We start from the raw sequence: 26,181 nt of genomic DNA, 5'->3' as shown, positions 1-26,181 counted from the left end.
AAGCACATCTTAGGTGGTATGCGTTAAAGTTGACTAGTGGCAAAGCCACCGCTCCAGCTCCGAGAGGGGATCGCATCTGCCAGCAGCTGCGCCAGCCCAAAAGCAGGAAGCTGGAGCTCTCCTGCTGCAATGCAGAGAAGTGGCAGCTGAGATGTGGCCTCTGCTGTGCCAGGCACCATACACAGGGCTAAAAAGAGCCTTTCTCTGTGCCAAAAAGTGGGTAATCTAAGTAGAAAGACAGCTGATGGGAATTCCCTGCTTTGCCAAGCAGCCAGCTGGAGAAACACATCAGCAAACATCTAGCTACATCGACAAGGTGGAGGGTCCCCTCAAATCAGACCTGGGCAGGTCTAAGGACAGAGGCTGGGGATAAAGAAGAGCTGCTTGATAAGTGGCAACACTTTGAAAGCCTAAGATAACAATCTGCTTCCTCTCCTTTAAAAGGTTATGCACCTCTTTCCTACCGTTGCCTCCCAGCCCATAAAATATCATTAAAACTCACCGTGACTGAAAATACTAGATGCCTCATGTCTTAAGCTTGAAGAATATTTTTTCCACTCAGACACAGGAATTTTGCTTGCCTTCCTCAAGCAGCAGTGCCAACAGTTGTTCAAGTACAGTATGAGTATCAGCCTTTGCCAGCAAACAAATGCAGGTTTTGGCACCAGATCTCACAGGAATAATCACAGAATGGTTTGGGTTGGAAGGGACCTTATAGATCACTGAGTTCCAGCCCTCCTGCCATGGGCAGGGACAACTTCCAGTAGGCCCCAAACAACCTGCCCTTGAACACTGCCAGGGATGGGGCAGCCACAGCTTCTCTGGGCAACCTGTGCCAGTGCCTCAGCACCCTCACAATAAAGAGCTCCTTCCTAATCTAAACCTGCCCTCTTTCAGTTTAAAGCCATCCCCCTGTCCTGTCACTACAGGCCCCTGTAAAAAGCCCCTCTCCAGATTTCTTGTAGGCCCCCTTTAGGCACTGGAAGCTGCTCTAAGGTCTCCCCGGAGCTTTCTCTTCTCCAGCTTGAACAGGCTCAACTCTCTCAGCCTGTCTCCATAGGAGAGGTGCTCCAGTCCTCTGACCATCTTAGTGGCCTCCTCTGGAATTGATCCAACAGGTCCAGGTCTTTCCTGTGCTGGAGACCCCAGAGCTGAATGCAGTGCTGCAGGTGGGGTCTCACAAGCGTGGAGAAGAGGGGGAGAACAGAGCTACTGGCCACGCTTTCTAGGCTGCAAGTGCATGTTGCTGCTTCATGTCCATTATTTTGTTCACCCATACTCACAAGTCCTCAGTTCCTTCATTCCCCAGCCTATATTGATACTGGGGGCCCCAGGTGCAGAACCTTTCACTTGGCTGTGCTGAACTTCCCAAGGGTCACAGGGACCCACTCCTCCAGCCTGTCAAGCTCCCTGTGTATGAGATCCTTTCTTCTTTCGAATGTATCAACTGCACCACTCAGCTCAGGGTCATCTGCAAAGTGGCTGAGGGAGCACCCAATCCCACTCTCAACAGCATTAATAAGTTAAAATACACACCAAAACCTCCCAAGAAAAAAGCTCAGCTAGGGAATACCAGCGCAGACCAAGCAATCCCACATGTGGGACTAAAGAATATATGCACAGCTAAACTGGACCACTCTCTAGAAACGTCATTTCCATGCTTTATTTATTTGTATTTAACAAACTAAAACCCTAAGTGCCAACCTGAAGGCTCAGTGACAACTCATACTAAACAAATGAGCTACCCAGTTCATTAAAACACTTGATAGCTGCTTTACTTCCTTCTGTTTATGCTCTACTAATCTCTACACTTCTCTCTGTCTGATAATTGCAGAAAAAAAACATCCATTTCACTTTCTGTTTCTGACCAGAGAAAGCATAATGAGCACACGGGCTACTGGGATTTTTTAAATGAGAAATATTATTCTCCATATACTTTCAGTAAATAATCCCAGTGCGCTTAGGTATGAAACAGATCTGCAAAATTAAATAGGCAAGAATGTAAACTTAGAGTCTCTGCTTTGAAATACTCCCAGCCTCACCTAAGGAGCGACTCGGCTGGAAAGTTATTTATCGAAACAAAGAGGCCAAGTGATTCAGGAGCTCCACAGACACGGCAAGGAGAGCAGGGAAGGTAATGCCTAAGTCAGTTATGCAAGTGGGGAAGCGCAGGGTGAAAGGACGGAAGGACTCTGTGGGCTGCACAGCAGCCAGCCTCTGAAAGCTCATAAAGAGCTTTGGCAGGAACTGGCCACCCCAGTGACGGTGAAGCCAGGCTCCGGCACCACTGGCTGTGGGACCCCAAACTGGCATCCCCAGGCAGCAGGGCAAACCTCCTAGCGGTTTGCCGTGAAGCTCTGTGATTGCTGGGCATGTGCACGGAGCCTGCGGGATGCTGGGGAAAACAACAAAAGGGCTTTGATGCTTTCTCCGCCATGTATCCCAGGTTTTAGTGCTGTTTGGTTTGCTGGGGTGTTTTTTTCTGAGTTTGCTGCTGAAGTGCCCACAAACAATGAAGCTATTGAGCATTTACTACAGTGTGAGATTAGTTTGGGTTTCAGTTTCTGCTGAGCCAACTCATTTCCTTCCACATTCTTACAGGAACAGATGCTAAAATACAAATGGGCATTCATCATCATAAAAGCAGAAAAGGGAAAATTCTCATAACAGCAGTTAAAATTATTCTTTTTCATGGCTTTAGCCAGAACCATTCAACAGCTTGCTCCTCCATCTAATTATATTACATTAAAGAGGCAAGGAGCTATTATTTTGTCTTTAATAACAAAAAAACCCACACACACCTCAAAATATCAAAACGCCAACCAACCAACAACAAAACTGGCTAAACTGGCCAGACCAAAAGAAGTCTTCAGAGGAGCTAAATATAAAAATTGCTTTTGTCCTTTTCCATCACGCATGACTGTGGTGCTGCCTTCAGACACTGAACTGAATTGCTGCAGCAATTAGTCACAAAATTCACAGCAAGTTGAAACTGCCAGATACACCAGAGAGCAACCCTGCACTACAGCCAGTTCTTCCCCCACAGAGGAAAACCAACCAGGTGAATAACCCACAGTTAATAAAAAGCAGCTAGCCATCCCTGGGCTGGGACATCAGCAAGGCTGAGGCGACAGCCTTGTGCCTCCACTCAAGTCAGTGCAGGAACATCCCTTGCCCTCTTCCTCAGGTGCTTTGGTACCCAGGGGTCACAGCCCAGAGCATCCCCACAGGGCCACGTAGCAGAGACAGAGCCACCAGTGCTTGGACTTTCTTTGGGGAAAAAAGGCGGAAAGAAACCACACTGTGACGCTCGTCAGAGCCCTGCTTCACCACACCAGCCACATTTTTCCTTCCACCCACAATTATTCCCTTCACAATTACTTGTGCGTAACTGCCTACACTCTTCTGGAAACTAAATGCCAACTTTACCCCTCCTCAGAAAAGCCCCAAGTATGGCAAAATGCTCCCCTTGGCAGCTCTGCTATTCTAGATGCTTTGCCAGATAGATGGGCAATCTGCAACCCCTCCACACCCTTTTTAAAGTACCTTTCACATACAGATGTAATATCCATCATCCACTAATGCTTTTAAAATGCCAGATGCTTCTCATCGGCCTTCCCAGGTGGGCAACCCACCAGTTGGCAAACCCATAACTCCCTGGTGACCCCAGGCACCACTTCCTCTGGGCTGGCAGAAAAATAACTTTAATACAGGTCAGAAAACCGAGACCGTGAAGGGCTGAAGCCACTGATTCTCCCATGAGGCTGCTTCGTGAGCTAACAGGCTATGATGTATAAAATGTAAATATATAGACGATACGCAGGTTGGTAGGACTAATGACAAGAAATCACTGGTAAGACATAGGAGGACTTCCAGAGAAAGCTTTCCACACCATCAACTTCTGGATTAAGATTAGTGAGGTAGGTTTGGGGAGGTAAAAACTAGGTCCATGGAGGTAAAAATAAGGTTCATCAAGGCTCATGGAATAAAATGAATTTAGCTCATACAAAGAAGAAAGTAAAACTCCCTGCTGTCAACTCAGGCCAGAACCAGGCTCTGCAATATCTTACTGACTGTGAGGGGAGTTTCAATCCTGCCATAAAGAGCAGAGAAAAGGACACAACTTCCTAACACCTTTGTCAGCTTAGTCATAAACATTTTAGTATTACAAACATTTTAATCACCTGTGCATCCCCTGTACAATATCACTGGGCTTTCTTAAACAAACAAAACCCCATATCAAAACCAGAAAAAAACAACATAGTAGGAAATGTCCTAGCATCCAACATCCCTAATGAAAAACAAAGCTCCCAACACAGCTCTCGGTGAACACAACTTCCCTGTGGTTTCTCATTTCCCAGCTGCAGCTCTCCTGGCCCCAGCTCAGCAACCACCCCGGCACTGTGCTACTCCTCCCTACCTGGAGAGCAAAGCCCTCCATGAGCCAGTACAGCTGCCATTGCTCAGTGTCCTGATGACTCTCGAGCCAAGTTTCAGTGCAGGTTATGCCACTGTAACACCATGCTGCTGCACTGGCATGAGAGGATACCTTATATGTTTCTGATGGCTTCACTGCTGCTCTTCTTGCTCACCCGTTTCCCGCAGAGCAGCAGCCAGACCTCTAAACTACTCTCGGGGATTCAGGGTTTAAAGCAACCCCCCCCCCCCATCACCGAAACACATGCTTGGGCCTGATAAAAGACCTACATGAACACACCACAACATCTATTTACAGGCGCAGAGGACTTCATGCAGCCTCCACCCCATGCATGACCGGCACCCAAAGGTTCCTACATACCAATTGACAGCAGCATGTCCCCCCGCACCTGGAGAAAGGCTGATCCCACCACCATCCCTGCTCCCCACCAGCTGCCCCTCACCTCGTCCCTCTGGCTGCCCCAGGCTCAGGAGGGAAGTCCCGCAGGCCAGGCCAGGCCAGCCACCCCATTGCTCCGGCTGCTCCACCACAGCCCCGCACAAGCCAGGAAGCGGAGGCGAGCCGGCGTTTATTTTTAGATGCTTTTTTTTCTCTTAAATACGACACAAAAACACATGCACAAACCACACGTTTGCTCTCACTCCGCCCAGCGATGGGCTTTACGTTTTACAGCCTGCCAACACTCAGAAATTCCCAGGCAATAGTGGAGAACAGCCATCAACATATCACCCCATATAGCCCCTTCAGCATGCCCATACCTACATGGGCATAATTAGAGTCTATCAAACAATGAATTAAGTCTCTCCATGAAGCAAGCAAAGCCCGAAGATTGCTCAGAGCAGGAATACACCCTTAGCACTGCTATGTTGCATTGTAGGTGGGTGGCTCTCCTCTCAGCTTGTCTCTTTTCCCTCCTTCCCAAAAACCAGTCAGAATCCAGACATCCAGGAGCACCGGCAGCTCACACCTCCAAAGCTTTGCTGCAGACATTTCAGAGAGAGAGAGCTAGCATAAGATTATTTGTCCTTTCCCATGAGTTCAAACACAGTTTTGAATCCCTGCTAACCAGGACTTGGCTGCTGCTTCTCTTCTCCAGCTCCTCAGGTGTTAAATTTATAGTATAAAATCATAGAATCATAGAACAGTTAGGGTTGGAAAGGACTTTAAGATCACCTAGTTCCAACCCCCATGCCATGGGCAGGGACATCTCACACTAAACCATGTCACCCAAGGCTTTGTCCACCCTGGCCTTGAACACTGCCAGGGATGGAGCGTTTACTGCTTCTCCGGGCAACCTGTTCCAGTGTCTCACCACCCTTACAGTAAAGAACTTATTTGTATCTTCGAGTGTTTCAGTTAAACAGCATACAGGATCTCAAGAGCCACCCCAAACTTTAGTTTCACAGGCCTCTTTTAGGGATGCCAGGACGGGGATGTGAGCAGCACCACTCTGCTGGCCAAACCACCCCACTGTGTGATGCAGGTAGCAGCACCCTGAACACATCACCACAACGGGCAAAGCTGTCCACAGCCTCTGCTCACCTTATGGCAAAAAGTTTCTCCTGCACTGTTAACAAAAAATTAAATCTTCTGTTGTGATAAAGAAGAGGCTATTGGTGAGAAGAGCCTTAGGCTTTTGCTACACTGAAGACATATAACAATGATATCGCTGCAAGGCTGCGGGTATCATTAGTCACCTTGTCTGTGCCTTATCTGACCACGTACAAAGCCCATTCAACACTCTCTGGTAACACATCAAGGTGCCTAATGCCAAGATTAAGTATCCCCTTGCTTAAGAACTGAAAATTATTTTACACAGAGTGATGGGGAAGTGCATTTGCTGGCCAAAGGGGAAGCCTTATGCTTGCATCCCCATGTCCTGAAGGAGACTGTGGAAAACAGCACCAGTGGGCTGAAAGGGGCTGCCAGTACCCACTGCGGGCACAAAACCCCCACACCAAACATGAATGAGTTCCCAAGGGAAAGGCGTTTATGTGTCAAACCTCTCCTTTCCAAACTCCAAAGAAGCCTACACACTTCTCCTGCAGCCTAATGGACTGTTTATTGCTGCATCCTTCACTTTATAAGTCAACATATACCAGAAAGCTAGCAATTCTCAGCTAATCGGATTTCTGTGCAGACTGACAAATGGCTCCCAATAAGAATATAAAAACCCCATAAAATAAAGAGTCCCTATAATCAACTTGCTCGATGTAATGCAGTAAGCGTGCAGAAAGCTCACAGGCCTTATTAACACATCTAACTGCACTGTACAGCAGCATCCTGGGGGCTGGCGGTGGTGGAGGGACCCCAGCCTTGACCAGCTGCAGGAACGAGCATGTTCCTGCTGGTCTTTGCTGTTTGTGCTCCACTAATGGTGTGTTATTGTAAAATTGAATTTGTGGTGATTCCTTGGCATAGCATTAGTGTGCTCACCAAATGCTAAAGCCTAAAACCAGACTGTGAACACACACTCACAAAGGAAGTCGTCACTCCACCACTTGATTACCCCAGACTGGGCACTTCTAATAGGCAAGTCCTTCCTACCTCCCCAGCCAGACCCTAAATCCATGAACTGACATCACCAGTGGGGCAGGTAAACCCTCCTTCCCATGGATATCAAGCACATCTCCTTGTTATCCTGTCCCTGCAGCTTGCCACATTTGGTCCCTCCAAACTCCAGCTCCACTTTATCCCAAACTCACTCATCACTAAGAAGAGCTTGGGAAGTTTAATGACACCACTGACACATATAGCATCCCTCCTCCCTCCCACTGCAGCGCTCATGGTGATGGTGGGGCGCTGCACACCCGAGAGTTAAACCACTGAACCCAGTGAGTGAGAACGAGAAGAGATGCTGTACAGAGAAGCATGACCTCCTCTTCCGTGATGCCCGCAGACGGCCTGAGAAGATGACCAGGATTTCCAGTTAAAGCACTGGTGCTCTCAAGAGGTCTGGCTCCCGAGCTGCTGAGCATGTGAAAGGGATGGTGAATATGCCAAGGTCCCTGATCAGGTGTGAAAGAAAAGCCCTGTGCACACAATACTCTTACTGCAGCTATAAATAGTCCTCTCTGAATCAAAGTTATACACACTGTATTGGACACCCCTGACTTAATAGGATTTGTCTGGTAGCCCAAACTACCTCTAGCTACTGCAGTGCAGCCTTGCTGTGCAATTTTCACAACACATGCATACCGTGTGGTGCTGCAGCTGGGGGGAGCACAGAGATAATCCCATGGTTTTGGTGTCCTGGTCACACTAAGGCATGAGGGGACTGAGAAATTCCTAGAGGTTTGTAATGAATTTGCATGCACAGCACAATGAGGAGAAAAATTCCAGGCTGACTGTTTCGACGTAACAAGCTCATCTCACAGCTACATTTCAGAAGCTTCTGTTTTACTACAGATGCTGTTTCTTTTCCCTTTACAGTCATCCTTTTTTTATAGTGGTAGAGTAAGACAAAAAACAAGGCTCTAATAAAATATATATTACAATACCATTTATATAATGTCCAATAATGTTAAGTATTAGGTTGTTTTCCCACTCAAGTTTATCACATCATCTCATCTCCTGTAAGTAAACTAAACAAGTTCTCTCACTGAGTCAAAACTGTATTCAAACAAATGTATAAGATAAGAATTTAAACACCTCTTATATCACTTTATTCCTCCTAAGCAAATTCCATCCTGTTTGGGTTACTGTCTGCTAATCTGAGATGCTGACCCGAGGACTGTTAACCAAATAATCCTTTACTGTACTGTTCCCCCTTTGCCTTTGTGGTGTTTCAGGGCCTGCCAGTGGTGCTGAGAATCAAGTCCAGGTTGTGCGTTGACCCTTCAAGCATATACAAGATGTACTCCCTGCCCTGGGTCCTGAGGCTGGGCTGTGCTGCCAGGCACATGCCTGCCTCATGCTCCATCATCTGCCTCCCAAAACTGAACCCCTATTGCTTCCATCACCTGATAAAATATTCCAAAACCTGTCCACTCATCTGCTGTGGGAAAAATTGACACTTCCATCCCCAAAATGTCAAAGTGCCAAGGACTATTTAAACCAGAAGTGAGCAGCTAGAGACTCCTGACTGCATAGCCAACTTCCTCACTTTTCCCTATCATTGCAAGGGTTGAGAATCACCTGGCTGAAACATCACCCCCGCACCCTGGGGCCTCAGCCAGAGACTGAAAGACCAGGAAGCAGCAAGACTTTATGTTGTACAGATGCAGAACAGCAAAATGTCTTCTGCTACCTTATTACGTCATCCCCATCATCAGTGCCTCACAGACAACAACCTTCAGCAAGACTGAAGTAGTACTGTTTCAAATTGCATAGTCCCTACCAACCCAGGTTCCTTCAGGTACTGCATCACCATAAGCAACACAGGAACCACACAGGACAATTGTAAATGCTCATCCATGTGCTAAGTATTGCAGCTTACTGACCCTACTGACTCAGGACGAGCTCTCAATCATGTCTGTCACTCCAGGCACACTGTGGCTCCAGGGCTTAGGGATGCAGCCTTTGTGCAGGACTTCCGTGTTTTTCTGGGATGATGTTTGGCTATTGAGAGCACTGGGAATTTGTAACACAAGAAGAAGAAATTAAAGTTGAACTCAAACTGGGTCAATACATTCATTCTGAAACTAAAGTAGCAAAAAATGTGGTGCATCGTTTTTTCCTACCGGTCTTTAACATTATGGCAAATGCAATAATGACGAAAAGGGCTGGCTCTGAGCTAAACTCACCTGTCTACACCCCACCTGCTTCTTCAGGATGTACCATGTACCACCATGGCAATGATATACATACTGTTTGTATGGCTATCTATGAACCCCAGGCACAAGTGACTGTAAAGAGACATGTAGTTTAAAATTTCATTAAACAACTGGCTATAATACAATCACAAGTCACTCAATGCACTGGAGGCTGAATGTTGCTAAGGAAAATTATGAGCCTTCCCCTGTAAATACCCTTATCTACCCACAACAGAGAAAGAGCCAGTAGCTTAACATCATCTTTATTCAACACATGTACCAGACCACAATAAGTTGATCACAATAATTTAAAAGAAAGAAGCTAGCAAAATACAGTAAACCTCAATAAGCCAAGTGAAACAGAGCTAAAAGGCTCTACCAGCTATGCCTTGCACCTAGTTCCCTCCTAGGAAACCTGCAGGAGATGGAAGGACAATCTACTCCCCAAGAGCTTCTGCACAGGATGGATGACAGACAGGTTCCTCCTTCTGCAAAACCAGTTTTCTTTATTATGCACAAGTGGGTAATTCAGCTCAAGGGGGGAAAAAATAAAGGGCAGAAGGGAAGTAAGGAAAATATTTGCATGTTAGAACAGGCAAACTAGTGAGCTAGAAAATCTAGATTAATTTAAGCATTCCTGCAAATCTGTAATAGACAAATGAATGGCTCCCATCTGGAAGTTCAGCAAATTAACTTGGATCCTGGTAAAGAAGACAGCACCAGAGCCTGCTTCCAGAAATGTAAATATCCAGTGCGCATTTGCAATCCAATCACAGGCTAAAAATATAAGACAACTCAGAGTGGAAATCTGATTTTATGTCTACCCTCTTAATAGGAAATAAAACAATCGCTCTCTGTAGACACAGCAATCTGGACTCATTCTTCCTGTTTGGAGAGATGCTGCAAGATGTCTTTGCATCATTAAAGTCTTTTGGCTGCTTCTGACTGCAAGGCCACAGCTCCCAGAATGGGAGCCTGACTTCTCCATCTCCTTTTCCATCTCATGCCCCTGGCTGCTCTACTGTACTGTCCTCAGCTCTCTGTTTACACCACTTTACTTGGTCCTTATCATTAAGAGCATTCTAGTTCCTTTTTCCCAGAGAGGCCCATCTTTGGCCTTCAGTAAGAGATGAAGTGCTCTTGCTCTCAGCGTGCAGACAGAGAACTCAGCCACAGGCATGAACAAGGCTCAGGACTAAACTTAGCCCAGAAGAAGGGGCTAGTGTCTCTGCCAATGGAAGAAGCAGATTAGGAAGGCAATTTGGAGCAGGAGCCTGTTTTAGATGCTCCCTGGTGGTGCTTACATCCTAGGCTAAAGAGAGAGCCTGGGGAGACCAGGATTAGCCTCTGAGCCTGGGGACTTTCTTTCAATGCTACAAAAGGAAGGAAAAGCCATTACAAGTTAATGTCATCCATATGGCTCAAGAACTGACACTGCAAGGGAAGTTTTATGGTGTTCCACCACCAGAAGGCATTCATGGAAAAAAGACATTTCTCTGTGGATGAGAGATGGCCTTCTGTGATCACAGCAGGCACAGCTGAGAATTTTAAACCAAAGGAAAAAAAAAAAGCCTTCTAGTGACACGAAAACCAGGAAAATCAGTTAATTCCCACATCTGGTTTCAATAAACAGACATGGAGATTGGTAAACATGGACAAAAAAAAGCACATAATATCATCCAAACTTAGGAGAACAAAGAGTATCTTAACATCAACAGCAGCAGTCAGATAGGACAGCAGATAATTAGCCAGAAATGCACACATGAGGAGTAAGAAATAAGATCAAGGATTAACATACTTGATACTGGGAGCCAAGACAATACAGCAGGAAAGTGAGGAAGCAGAAGGAGGAGAAACTCAGAAGGATGTCATCATGGCCAGCCTATGGTGCTATGGGGTCAACACTGCTTGGGAGGCTGGACACCAGCAGGGGTTGTCCTACACTCTACAGAGTTTGGATGGAAATGTAGCGTAGATTGCAAGGTCCACAGCAAAACAAAAGTGCTAACAGGGCTTATCGTACTGTGGGACTGTAACTTCCCAAAATATTCAACTGAAGAAGCTACTACTAACATTAAAAGCTGACCACAAAAGATGCAGACAGCAGTTGTAACCCTCCAGCTTCTGAACCTGAACAGGGTGATACTAATTCAGACACTCTAAGTAGCCATAAGTGCTCAAAGAAAGCAACTCTGGAGGCAATACTAAACATGGAGAGGTGGTTTGGGTAGAAGAATACTCTGAGGTGAAACATGGAAATCCGTATTTTCAATCTCCCATGAGCTTTGAGGAATCAAAGGACTTTGGCACGGAAGTCAACCAGACTGAAGTGCTCAAGGACACACTTGTAAGAGGCTTTATGGTAAGAATATGGTAAAAAAAAAAGAGCTGGTACTTGTTACTCCAAGCAAAGCAGGGGAGACATCTAGGGAATGATTCCCAATGTAACTGGACAAACAATCACTAAAAAAAGGATTCTAGGACTAAGCAGGGTGACTGCGAGGACTGGAAAAGAAGGGCTGCTTGGCAAAGACAGCTGTGTCACAGAGGTCAGGAAGCAAACAGGTAAAGAGAAATTGGCAAAGTCAAGCTGAATTAGATCATGCAAATAAAAATAAAGAGCAAACATCAAAATGTTCTTCAGTGATGCAAATTAAAACAAAAAACTGAAAAAACAGTACGAAAAGTGGGAGACTAGCAGCACTTGGCTGATGCCTCTTAAAAAGCAAGCACAGAAGGGAGAGAAGCTTTTGCTGTAACCACATCAGGATGGTGAACACCATATGGAAAAAATAAACCCATAGTGCTGACAAAAAAATAACCCCAAACTATTAAACAGCCCATGAGTAAGTTAAAACTAGAAGTGGGGCAGTTTCGAGTTAAGGAGGGAGGTGAACAGCCTCTCAGCAGGCCAAGCACCTGAGAGGGGGACCTCTCAGAGAAAACTAAGCAACAGGATGATGAGAGTCTTAAGATGCGAAAACTATCTTAAAAATAAGATTAAATGGGATTAACTGCCACCTGCAGCCTCATCCCACAGCATCCAAAGGCAAGACCACTCTTGGTGCTCTCCTTCAGCATCTCTGGATTCCTTTTGTGACCTCAGCACAACATCACCCCTCTTTGATCTCTTTCAGCACTAGTTGCAGCTCAGGCTCCCACACCCACAGGTTTGGAGGAGGGGAGGGTGCTTATTTTTAAGCACTGGTCATCTGAGTAATTTTGAAACAGGCACAAAGCTATACCACCAAAACAATCCTATCTGATGCTGGGTGGGAGCAGTCTGTCTCAAGTTTACCTTCTAAAATTTGGTAGCAAATGCATTAATACTAAAACTAAGCTTTGCCCTGAATAACCTTACCATAGCACAGATGTCTGCCTGGAGTTCACTCCCAAACTTCGGCATTCTGAGCAAAACGAAACTGCATCATTTATAAGCACTGTCATGACTGCTTCTTCCACCACATGGAGTTAACAAAAGGGGATTAATTTACTTGAGAAATCTGGGATTAAAAAGTGTGCAGTATGAGCCAGTTTTTCAACATCATTCTCCAGTGAATGAAAGTGTCACGATCAGAGCACAGGGCTGCCTTCAGGAGACAAGAAAATATTTTGCAGCTCCATCAAGCCAGTGTTCAACATTACTCGCAGTAACTGGCTTTGTGCCTAGAGTTTATTGAGAGTTAAACTCAAAATCTGCGCAACAACAGAACTGCCATCAGACAAGCCAGGGAAGCAAACCTATTATTGTCCAAAAATATTATATTATTAACCAGAACAACTTAAGCAAGTAGTAAGAAGCTATTATGAGTAACGCCATGACCCAGCTGCACTGCTGCTCAGTAGCTCCAATCTGGCTCAACAGGGTATACAACCAAATGTATCATTGCTATCCAAAGTAATGAGAAACAGCTTAACCTCTAACCTGAGGTCAGATTTGAGGACATTTCTCCAAACAGAAAGACAATTAAAACCAGCATGAGCACATAGGAAAGTCCATGGCATCAACAGACACTAGAGGATTTTTCTGAGTCAGTGTCTCGATGCAACATGGTACGTAGTGTTATGACTTGTAGCTGTAAAAATGTTAAAAATGTACAAGTTCACAGAATGTATGAGGAACCAAACTGGAGTCGTCTCTGCAGCCTTGCCTTTTCTCTTACAAACCACTGCATTTTGAAGTGTTTACTCATCTCCCTAAATTCAGCTCCTTAACTAAGCGCTGGGATGTTCTCTCTCCACTCCACATAGCCAAAAGGAGAGACTTTCTGAGAAGAAAACCAGGGCGTAAACAGGTATTCCCATTACAAGTACTACTCCAGATGGTAAAATAATCAACGAATATTTTCGCATGCTCTGCACATGATGCTGCTAACTCAAGAAGAAGAGCGCTGTGACCTCCCATAAAAAAAAAGCTCCTAAGTATCATTATTTACCCAGATTAAGCATGCATCTAAATGCACGGATAAATCCTGCCAACCCCATGATAATTTAAGCGTATGTCTCAAATGAAATACAAGACTGAATGCTCTTCTGGCTGAGGGCAGACTTTAAATCCCTTTCATTACACACTTTTCAGCATGAGACAGAAGTACAACGCTGAAGCAAAGGAGTAGACCAAAAGAGAAATGGGCTACAAATCACAATTTATTTTATTGTCAGTGCCTTATCTTTAAAACATTCCTGCAGGGAAGGAGCAGCAGGGAAGAGGCTCACAAATTGTTTCAAAGACACTACTGTGCGGGCTGTCTGCTAGTAGATTAATCATTTAGTGTCCACCTAGTAATAACCATAATTGTTTTGGAAGACATTCATATTGCAAACTTGTAAGAACAAATAGCAAGATCGAGTAAAGCTGAATTTAACCTTTCTTCATGTTACATTTGCTTTAGACGTGTTATCTCCAGTACAGAAAGAACCAACTTCAAGGAAAAAAACCGGTCATGTAGATTAAAGTTTATTGATTACCCAGACAACAATTCCAGCCCAGCTATTTGAGATCTCTCCAAGGGGAAAGAAAGAGATGGCATTTACAGAAATGGCTTCTAATGAGAAAACCTTAAGGTAAGGAAGGTGAACCAGAGAGCAACAAGCATCAATTTTCATTGATTATAAACAATGGTTTGCTCTTTTGGTTTTATAATTGCATTTCCCTTTATAACTACAGTCCCTATGCTTTACCTTCCTCCAGAAACACCCACTGCTAGGCTAGGGTGGCCAGAGATGGATTATATCACAGTAACTATGCGCAAAGCATATTAAGGCTTGCTTAAACTTGCATTTTGCCAAGGAGAGCCTTAAATTTATCAGTTTAAGAAAAACCCTGCAACAACCAGTGTCATCAAGGGACTGTCCCTTTTTAACCTGGTGATTTGAACAGCAGTTTTGCTTAGAGCTCCATGATGAAGGAGCATTTTATTTCTAAAACAAGTCCCAGTATCCCAAGCAGGTAAATTCACTTCAGAGATAGCACTGACCCCAAAGAAATCACTTTTCCTAAAGAAAAAAAACCCCAAACAAACCTCAAATAAAAACAAACACACAACACTCCCACCCCCATCCAAAAATGAAAAAGCTGCTTCTTGCAAGTCTCCTCCTGACAAACCAATTTTACTGAAGGCAACCATAGAGAAGTCTCCCTGTTGGCTGATGGCCTGAGCCAGCAGGACCTGGGGAATGAACATGGGCCAGTGCTCCATCATGGAGTTTCACATGGTTTTCTGCAGACAGAAGAAACACACTCCTGCAAAGCTAATCCTCGTTACACTCTGTGTTACACCTGCGGGGTGCCGAGAGTGTTGAAGCTCCAACACTTGGGCTACACAGGAAAACCCAACCACACGGCTGTCACAGCTTCTAAAAGCCCTTGCTTCTGCAGGTACTGGGTGTGCCTTCATCAGATATGAAGTATCTGCAGTTCCTCCATTGTGAGAGAAAAGGAGCTAAAAAAACCAAAGATGAGCAGAAGGCAGCTATGGTTTAAAGAATGCTCTGAACTGAGCTACAGCTGAGCTGGCACACAAACAGATATGGGTTTCATGGACAAGCAGCGACGATAGAGGAATTAAGTAAACAGCCATTTGCCAAATGTAACTTTCTGAAAGAGTTTGTCAGAAAATGGCAACTTTGGTGGAGTGAAGCAATAGGATGGAACGGACATTCTCACAGCATCACGTTTTTATTTAGAGAGGACAAACAAGAAAAAAATAAATACATCTTGCAGATGGCCTGTCTCAGAGTGGCCCCGATAAAAGCCTCTGCACGCTGACCCTGGGCCAGCTGCATTCCAGCTCCAACTGCACAGCCTGCAGAAGCATTAGCAGTAATTAAGAAAAGTCAACTGTGGTGATGAGCCAGACCTTTGTAAAAGAAATAAATGCTGCACTGATACAGCTTTCTTTTTCCTCTCACTTTCTGGTGGACTAACATGATACGCTCCTTATACAGACAATTTCCAAGTGCTTGACAGTTGCTGCTTCACCCTTGACTCACTGAATCCCAAATGGGACCCTTGGCATCACTCATCCCAGCAGGCCTCAAGGGCAGCACCAAAGACTTTATGTGCAAATACTGCTCTTCCAAATGGCCACGCGTGTCTGAAGCACAGCCCCTGGGAATTCACTGTCATCTTACAAAACGTATTGAGAACCACTGATACAGCCAGTACCTCTTGATTTAAAGAATTTCTCCATCCAGCCACCACCCATTTGGCCTACACCATCTGTTCTCAGATGATACGCAACTCTTGACCTAAAAGCCTCCAGAGGATGGAGAAACCCACTAGAGCCTGAAATAATTTGTGCTGAACAGTGATGTTCTTCCACCATTAAGCAGGCCTACGGTGCACATATATAGCTCAACACTCACTTGTACGGCTCACTGAAGGATTAGTGGGCTCGTTCAGGCAGGCAAGGGTAGACCCTTAAGACGGTTAAGTGATTTGAGGCAGGATGATCATCTGTCTCCTCCCTGCCCACAATTAACTATTCCATGGCCCTTGTCTTGCTAGGGCTGAGCACTGCTGGGAAAGCAAGTGAATCAGAGGAGCTGAGTTTCTAGCATGACCAGGAGCTTCTCTCCTCCCTAAGCTTCCAGGGGTTTAAAGAAAGTTGGAACAAAAGGAGCTGATCCCATAGGTGCTCCAGGATCCTGCTCATTCCACCTAAAGTTCAGTGTTTCAAACAGAAGGGAAATTAAGCAATGAAGCTTTGCTGTAAGCTAATGAATTGTGTATCTATGGCTCAGATGGTTGTAAAGACCATGACAAGCTTAAAACAGCCTGCAAATTTCTAAAATTAAATGGCTTTTGGTGTTACAAAGGTTGGCCATCTGTTCAAATGTTCGTGTTACAGCTAATTTAACCTTTCTTCTTCCACTCTCCTCTCCTAACTCAAGCTCCCCAGGAAGAAGAAAACATGGCTAAAGTCATTGCAGTTAGACAGCTCTCCTCTTCCACAAAGAACTGCCCACAGTAAACATGCTTATGGTTAGGACAGACTATGAAAGCAAAGGAGAAAAGAAAAGTGGTGATAAGAAGCAGGATGTTATCTAGGTCTCACAGGACAGCTAAAATCTGTAGAAAGCCAGGACTGCAGGTGATATTCAGAGAACTCATCATTTTGAAAGCTGTGCTCAATGTCCCTGACACAGCAGGAGACCTCCAGCCCACCTTTTCCAACCTCATCTCATGATATGGAGGGCTTCAAAATGAAGTATGACTGCTCTCAATGGATTTCATATACATTTCTAATGAAACTAGCTTTAAAAAAATAGTAACTTTTAAAAAGATTAAAAATCAGTCTGGAATTACTCGGCCAGCAAGGCCAGCCCAGGCTGAAACTGAGCTTATAGGGAGAGAAGTGGGCTCTGAGCTGTGTATGGTATGAAGAGAGATGACACAAAACAACCAAATTCTTCAGTTCAGCATTCTTTCACAGTCTGGGTTATTCTGTTTTCTGTTCCTTGTAATAAAAAGAGGGGAGGGAAAAGGGAAGAAAGAACATCATGAGCTCTGATCAAGATGAGGAATTAGGGGGAATGGGAGACAGAGCAAAATTAAGCTATTTGCAGGAAGAAACCAAGCCTGGGCAGGGGGAAATTAAAAGTTAAAAAGATGTGAAAGGGAGTGGCTGAGAATGAGTAGGTCTTCTGAAACCACCAAACCCTCCTGAAATGCCTCTTCAAGGAAACTGGCCACTTCAGATCCCAGGTAGCCCCTGTCCATCAGGACCTCTCTGGCAATACATGCATCTTTATGCATCCAGCTTTAGGCTAGGAATGATGGCTTCAAAGGAGACAAGGCAACACGCTGCTTTATTGTGTAACATTTTAAACCAGCTGGAGTTGGAACAGGTTTTGATGGAGGTATTTGGATAAAATGCTGCACAACTGAGACACTGTGGTGAACTACCCACTGGGTTAATCACAGCCAAGTTCAGATGGAGAGAAGTGCCCCCATATTTGCTTGGAAACCAATCTGGGAACAGGTGTGAATTCTTGGTATTGCAGGTGGCTTAATTCAGGGGAATAACTGAATGAATTACGTGGAAACACTGCCACTTGTTATTTTCTAACACCTCCAGCATAAAACCTAGCAAATGCTTAGCAGCCTGACCTTTGGGATGAATGTAAAAGCAGTGCTACAATACCAAAACAAAATATTTTCCTGTTTTTTTTTAAAGTCAATAGGACTGGTATTACTTGAAGAATGGTAGCCTCAGGGAATCCGTTTCACTGCAAAACTGTTTAGGTAGCTGTCATTAGTTTAAAAGCCCATTTTTGTTTAATGACTGCAGTTTCACATTCTCCCAAGGCCATGCATCATAACTGTCATCCCTAAACCTTAGATTTATGAAAGCATCCAGCAGCATCATTGTACTCAGGGGTCTGCTGATATCCCCATTATTAAACCACTTCCTACAAGGTTTGACTTGCATAAAAACCCCTGGGCTCTGCCTGGGTGCTCTCAGGCTGGATGCTGCTCCATTCTCACAGGGTACCTGGGATACCGGGCAGACCCATCGTCACCCTTGGCTGGGCATCTTGTAGAGCACAGGAGGCTGAAGCAAGAAGGATTCTTGAGATGCAATGAGAAATAAAAACCCTTTACAGTTGTTTAACTAGCAATAGAACAACTGCCTTGACATCATGGGAAGGTTTTAGGAGGGACAGAGGACATGGTAAGGCTCACTCTCCAACTAAGTCACTCTTTATCCCGGGTGGAGAGACAATGTGCTAGAGGGGAACTCAATCACAGAGCTGATAGTCTGAAACAAGCAAAAAAACAGCCTGCAAAACCAAACCCTTTCCTTAGAGACTATGACCACTATCTTGAAAAGCACACTGATTCAAAAAGAAAACCTGAAGTAATTTCCTGGGTACTCTACAAAAGTTAACATTTAGTACCTTCCCGCCTTGAAATGTCTTTTGCAGCTGCTATCTTTCATCAATCCTCCACTCAGTTGCCATTTTGCAGGTAAATTCATCTCCTGCTATCTTTACAGGGGTGTACAGGGACCATTCAATCCTCTTACCTGACTACACAAGGAGCAGAGTCTGTCAAATATATCTGGTCAAACTTAAAACAAAAACCCCAATGAAAACTCAAGCAAAACAAGAAGAAAAAGCTTTTTTCCTCAGGTTCAGAACACTTAGAAAAGCATCTGCAAACTCAGGGAAGGTGCTCCTAGGATATTCTAAACCCAATCTGCTCAAGGTTTTGCATACTGAAGTTTCTATTTTCATACTCTTACATTAACATATCTATTGTGCTCCTTGTTACAGCATTAAAATATTTCATCATAATTCAGAAAGAAGATATTTTAACATAGAAAAAAAGACATGAAAAGCAAAGTGCCTTCGTGATTCCAATATAAATGATCAGAACTAGCTAAGTAACTATTCTGACAGATAGGTAGCAACGGTACATCACAAACAAGGACACATGATATACACCCTGAAGGATACATGCTTTAATATTGACATGCCATGAAAGGAGTTTTTGATGGTAAATCCCTGAAATGAAATTTCCTACTCAAATTACAAAAAAATAATATTTTTCTTATTTTTTCCTTGCATTTCATTGAATAAAATGTCAAATTATATTCCCCTTGAAATTCGATGAAGACCACATTTCCTTCTTTTTGTGGAATTAAAAATTCCTTGAATTCTGTAGTTGAATCCATTTCATTTTTACTGCAGCAGATTCATTATATTTTGTGACTACACTCCATTTGCTGATGAAATCAAAATTGAGACAATTAATTCTCAGGCACCAGGGTGTAAGACAGACAGACAGCAAGCACCTAGCAACTGAAATCTCTCCCACAGTGCCTGCACCAAAGTAGGAACAGAGATACCAGCTGGGATAGACAGCCCAGTCTTCTTCCAGCTTTCCAACCCAGTCTGCACTTGCAGAGAACAGAATAGTGCAGCTAGAAGGGACCTACGATGAACATTTAGTCCAACTGCATGCTTCTGTTGGACTGAAGCTTCATCACAGATGACAACAACAAAATCTGATGGTCACATCTGCTTCCCAAGCAACACAGGGCAGCTCTCAGGGATCAAAATCTCAGGGATTTTGATTGCTAAGACACAAGATTTTCTAGTAATCCAAGGGCAGTATTCGTAAGTATGAAATGCTAAGGGAGAAGGAAACAAAACTGTCTGGCTTTGCTCAGACAAAAAAGAGTTTGCACTCCACCAACCCCACTGATGCTCTGCTGGAACCTCACCAGAACACTGTGCAGAAGGAGGGCAATACCCGGACGTGACAGCAGATGTAGATTCAACATCTGGTGGCAGTCAGGGGAAAAACAAAACAATGCCTTCCCCCCAAAAAAACACAAAGCCCCAAACCAAGCCTCCCAAACAGAACTGTTAACAAAGCAATGATACCCAAGTCATTGGCTGCAGCAGGAATGCAGCAAAACGCTCAGACCTTTGACTGCGTTACTCAGCCAACCTCAGTCCTAGGGCGTTCATTTATCTTTGCTTTATCAGGACACCAAACTACTACAGGGTGACAAGGAGAGGAGTGAGAAAAGGAACCACAACAAATTACCACATTTATTTTAATTAAGAGGGCCTGAAACAAAAGCCAGCAAGGTGGATGGACATGAGTGCTCGTATGATGCCCACAGGAGGTCTCATTTGCTTGAATGAGATGATCCTGCAAGTGCTCAGATTTATAAACCGCACAGCACTCCCTTGGCGGGTGCCCTGGTAACTCCACCAAGCATCCCCAAACCTGCTACCCTCCTACACCAAAGCTTCTCCCAGCAAGTACCAAGTCCCTGACCACAAGCCAAAGCACCCTTTCTTTTTATTCCAAGCCTGGCCAATATGATGGAGGTCACATGAAAATCAGAAATGTAACGATTCACTATAGAGGAAAGGGGGAAAAAAGAAAGTGTTGAGCTCATGACTAATCTTTGCAGCTCTTGCTATGAACAGGATTTGTACAGCCATCTTGATTTTTTATAAAAATAGCAAATCGTATTACCCCCCTGCTGCAAGACCAAAGATTCACAATGATACCTTAATACAGCTTAAATAAAAATAGCACTACCTGAGTCAATCTGAGCATGATAATGCTTTGTAATCCCACACTGCTAGGGAACGAACAGTTGTATAGCAGTGAATCAACACGACATACTTGCAATAGGAGACACTCCTTTTGCACACTATATAGCAACATCTATACAAAATGTGGAAGGCAGGTGGTGTTTGTAGGAGGCACAGTACATGGTGGGAAAATAGTGCTGTTACAGAATAATTCAGACCTGGTACCCCACTATCTTCTATCTTGGAAATCTTGGCTAGTAACTTCCATTTTTAAAAGAAAGCCTGCTTTTAAATTTTGCCCATTACAGTGAAGAATTAAAAAGGTTTGAATTTTAGGTTTTCCTGAAGACTGGAGTGACACTGGTTTTCTTCCAGTCCTCAGGCACCTCTCCTGTTCTCCATGATATTGCAAACACAATGGAGAGTGGTTCAGCAACAGCATCTGTCAGGCCCCTCAGCACTTGTGGGTGCACCCCACTGGAGCCCATGGGTGTCAAGTTTGCCTGCGTGATCTCTGATCTGATCCTTGATGAAACAGAAGTTTTCCTTTCTCAGGACTTTCTTGCCTCCAGCATCTGGGATTCCCAAGGGCTGGACTTAGCAATAAAGACTGAAGCAAAGAAGGCACTCAGTTACTTCACCTTCTTTGTATCATTTTTCACCAGGGCACCCACCTCATTCAGAGCAGGCCCACATTTTCCCTTTTCCTACTAGATGTACTTGAAGAAGCCCTTCTTCTTGTCCTTGACATCCTTTGCCAGACTTAATTCTAAATGGACCTTAGCCTTCCTCGTCACATCCCCGCATACTCTGATGTTCCTATATTCCTCCCAAGCAGCCTGTCCCTTTTTCCACATGCCCTAGAATTCCTTCTTCTGTTTGAGCTTTGCCAGAACCTCCTTGATCATCCAATGCAGGTATCCTGTCCCCTTTGCTTGATTTCTTATTCATAGGAATGCATTGATCTTGAGCTTGGAGGAAGTGATGCTTGAATATTAACCAGCTCTCTTCGAACCCTCTACCTTCTAGAGCCCAAACCCATGGGATTCCTCCATGTAGGTCTTTGAAGAGGCCAAACTTTGCTCTTCTGAAGTCCAGGATCATAATCCTACTTATTGACCTGCTTCTTCGACAAAGAATCCTGAAGTCCACCACCTAATGACCACTGCAACCGAGGCTGCCCCAACCTTCACACCCCCAACCAGTCCTTTGTTTGTTAGTACAAGGTTCAGCAGCGCACTTCTCCTCATTGGCTCCTCCACTGCCTGTGTCAGAGGGTTATCATCAATGCATGTTAAACATGAACTGACACAGCCAGATCACCATAAGGCTCCATACAGAAACTGCTATGCTCTGGAGATGTACCTTCATACTGGTATGGACCATCTCAATTCCCAAATTGGAATAAATGACACACCTGTTACAGCAGCAAAAATGTGATGTATGAACACAAGACACCTCTAAATTCTCTTTGCAAAAGTACACTGGGAGCCCAAGTTTCCCCAAAAGATAACACAGGACCTTCATGCTTTTGAAAGCACTGCCCAAATGGAATACACAGGCAAGAAAACATTAACTATGGCAAGCACAGTCTGGAGTATTAACAAGATTGATTTTTTTTTTTTACTTTAACCTATTCAGGTGTTACCTGAAACAGCAACAACAAAAAGCTCCTGTTCTAAGTACAATTTAAACTGACAGGTTAAAATTACCCTGCCTTTGCACATATGGCGTTACAGTCACCAACCCCATACTCCCCTCTGCCCTCAGGAAATGATAGTTTGATTCATCTTTCAACATCTCAGAAAGACCAACTGATGGTTCAGGGCCCAATATAGCAATTACCAGTACAACCAGTATGCAGGTTTATAATACAGATCCAATGGTAGCTGCGAGGCTGGGGGAGAGGAAGAGTTCATAAGCTACTACTCAAGAACATTTTGGCAAAAGGTACACAGGATTCACAATTTGGCCTTGTATGGCTTATGTTTTATGGCCATAAGCCTTAGTCAGAAGAAACGTCTGGAGTTAAATTAGCTCCTCCCAGAAAATATGGATAACATTTTAGTAAGCAGTGGATGTTTTCATTGATGAAAGATGCAATTGATAACAAATATACTTCAGGGGCATTAAAGAAGCCCTTTATAAATGCTAAATGAGCATTTTCTGGCCAAAATGAACACATATTTAAGGTGGACACAAGCACAGTACAGCACACCAAACCCCAACAACCACCCTGACCCCAACAAAATACAAGTGCAGATGGCTACATTTCAGCTGTACAGACACTTCAAATCAGCCTGGGACCATATGCACCAAAAGGACCCTTATCCATGTAAAATACATTGATTTTGAAAATGGAGAAATTCGTTAGATGTTTGGGACATTCAACTGTAGTTCATTAGTCAGTCTGAACACACAGGAGCTCTAATAGCTTGTATCCTGTGCACTAAAGAAATGCAACTAAAGAATGAGCTTCCTGAGCAATTAATGGGTAATGATATAATTTGGTTAATCTCATTGGGAAGAAATCTAGAACCGAAAGGGGAAACAGAGCACATATTTCTCTAGAAACAATGAAAACAAACAGCAAAGGGTGATACAGAGCAGAGTCCTGGCCAGCACTCGCCGGAAGAGATCAGCTCCACCAGAGGAAAAGAAATCACACTGAATTACATCAGCATAAAAGGTGTCTCCCTGGCTGCAATGACACAGTATCAGCATTTCTGAGCAATCTCATTCTCCTGCAGCTCTTTACAGAGTCAGGGTTTTTGCTTGCTTACAACTAAGGATCTAATGAAGTGCATACAAATGAAAGACATGGAAGTCTTGGGTGCAGGCAGGACAAAATCAATCATACACGTCAAAGATTAGTGCGAGTTATGCAGCTCATTTAACCCTCTGGAAGTTGAATTCCTTTAGATCAACACAGTCGGACAGAAGGGAAAAAAAACTAAGGTTGCTCTTTGCCACAGAAAACACTTCTTTGCCCCACTAGAAAGTGCAGGGTTTTTTTTTATCTGTACAGCATAATTTGTACAGATCTTCCTTGAATTTAAATATTTTTTAAAATATCCAATTTATTTCACTAATCAAGTCTCATGAAATTCATTTTGGTGCAAAGGTAAACCTTAACAGCTTGATGCCAAACCCCCACTTGAAGATTAGTCCTGCCAGCTTTAAAATGCAAGCATGCCACAAGCTCAGCAAACGCAAACTTCTGCACCCAGTGCAGAACAAAAGCCAACACTTGCATTTTCTATTACTAATTTAATTTCTCTATTATTAATTTAAGGAGTGCTTTGAAAGGAGCAGGCTCTAGAAAGTACTCACCACCTATCTTGGAACGTCTTCAGAGAAGGTCCACGGGGCTTGATTGCCTGGAGGAAAAGACGTAAACCAAACACGCTTTATATTACAGCTTTCTTTAAGTGACAACCTTCCCACTTTTTGGCCTCCCCTGTAAAAAACAATTTTCCCAGCTGAAAAAGAAATTGGAATTAGTCTAAACATGCAAACCCCCCTCCTCCAGTTCTTACCCTGCACTCAGAAACAACTTTGTTCCCTGCATGTACGTTTTATAATTTATCCTGAAACAGCAAACAGCTCCCATGTTAAAAAATACATAGATTTGTCTTGAATTCAGACGGCAAATTCTTCTGGAAATCAAGAATCTGTCAAAACCACCCTTCCTACTAAATCCTTTTGAAAAACTAATCTTTCAAAATAAGCAAGTATGGAGTTCAGAACCAGAAGGTTTATTTGGCATGTCCCTCAAAACATTACTATGCCAAGATCTAAACCAGGAGAAGAAGAAACAAAATATGAGAGTGCCAGTTTCAAGTTTTCTGGAGGCACTAAGCATTGCTCTGAAAGGCTGGAAATCACTTCTTTTTCCACTGAGTATGCTTCTTGAGGAAGCAGAGTATAATAGTCAGCATCCCTTCAGCACCTGCCAGTTGTGAATCCTGAGGGGTCATCAGCACTTAAGGACTCAGAGATGAGAGTACCAGGAGCGAGCTCAACTGCTCCTGTGATTCCCAATCTCTCCAAGTCCGTGCACTGAAAACAAGTGACTCACTGTGATTCCTACCCTCCCACAGCACTGACCATAGTATCTCCCACCGCTGAGGTCAGGCACAGCTGGGAAGCATTCATCTTGTTCAGTCCAACATCCCCAGTCCCACCACACCAACTTTCCTGCCAGACCTTGTCTGATCCAGTAACCCTGTATCTTCTGCTAACAAAATCCCACCAGGTTTGGGACCCTACTCCCAGGTGCCTCCAGCCCACCCCTAACACATACATTTGGTCTGCCTGACACAAAACCCCAGCCACAGAGATCCCAGACATTACCATAGCCTCCCAACAGTCTTCTACAACACTTCACCATCCCTAGAGTCTCTTCCTTTCATGACACCATTCAAAGTCATTACCACTTGCCCTAACCCCCGCAGACATGAAGCAGAGGTTTCCTATTTCTCCCCTCAGAGCAGTCTTCCAGACACTGCAAACCCATTGTGCCAATCCTTTGCCTTCTCTCTAGACTCAACACCCTACTCCTTCTCATCTTTCCTCTTGGGTCCTGTTCTTCAGATCCCCATCAGCCTTTCTCATTTTCTCCATGTCTTCCCCTCACACGCAGGCCCCTACACTGGTTCCAGTGCTCCGGTGATGCTGAAGGAGATGCAACACGGGACACAGCAAGTCCACCCTCCTGTTTATGGAAGACTATGTCTGCTGCTGTTGGGGCAGGACAATATTGGCAAAGTCGTTTGTGACCATGATCCAAAGACATTTTTCAGCAAAGCCCCTCCAACCACCCCTGATTAGTCTATACAGCCAACTCATTTACCAGGGCAACTGCAAGCCCACATAATGTCTTTGGTGTGAATGACGGACCCTCCAAGTTAATTTTTTTGGTTTTGTCTACAGGCATTTGAAAATCTAATCCCTCCTCCAAGTGCTTGTAATCTCTCCTAGAGTTTGGTGCTACATGTTGAGTCTGAACCAGGATTTTATCAAATGCATCAATTAAAATGATCCAAGCCACAGGGTCCACCTCTACAAATTCCCACACGGTACTTCCTCTGAGCTTGATGACATACCGGAACTAAGCCTGGAGCACGGATAGCACACCTACACTGTACCATCCATAAGGCAAAAGCTTCACCAAAATTTCTTTTCCCTAGCATCCGAGAATATCAAAACAGTGTCAAAAACCTAGCTAGGATTAAAGTACATCCTATCATCTGCTCTTCTATCCATAAGACTCACTACCCTGCTGTAGAAGGAAATAAGGATGTCTGACATGATTCGTTTCAGACTAATCCATGCTGTTACTCACAAGCACCCAGAAGATGCCTAGGTGGGAAATAATGTATTAACTTCCAGGAAAATACCATAATAAGGTCAGAGTGA

The 26,181-nt window shown here is 44.2% G+C and overlaps 1 protein-coding gene across 3 annotated transcripts in view; it reads right to left on the bottom strand.

Annotated features, from left to right (window-relative positions):
* HPCAL1 (hippocalcin like 1) overlaps positions 1-26,181 on the bottom strand; it is a 64,416-nt gene that overhangs the window by 24,376 nt on the left and 13,859 nt on the right. For 2 of the 3 annotated variants that reach the window (XM_065681617.1, XM_065681618.1), the window contains exon 2: positions 24,094-24,140. The gene's annotated coding sequence lies outside the window, so the exon portion shown is untranslated. Of the gene's footprint in view, positions 1-4,880; positions 4,986-24,093; positions 24,141-26,181 lie in introns of those variants that run through there. The other variant, XM_065681619.1, reaches the window with a different exon arrangement.

Source organism: Lathamus discolor, chromosome 5 (genome assembly GCF_037157495.1).
Source record: "Lathamus discolor isolate bLatDis1 chromosome 5, bLatDis1.hap1, whole genome shotgun sequence".
Lineage (NCBI taxonomy): Eukaryota > Metazoa > Chordata > Aves > Psittaciformes > Psittacidae > Lathamus > Lathamus discolor.
This window is presented reverse-complemented; position numbering and strand designations above follow the sequence as displayed.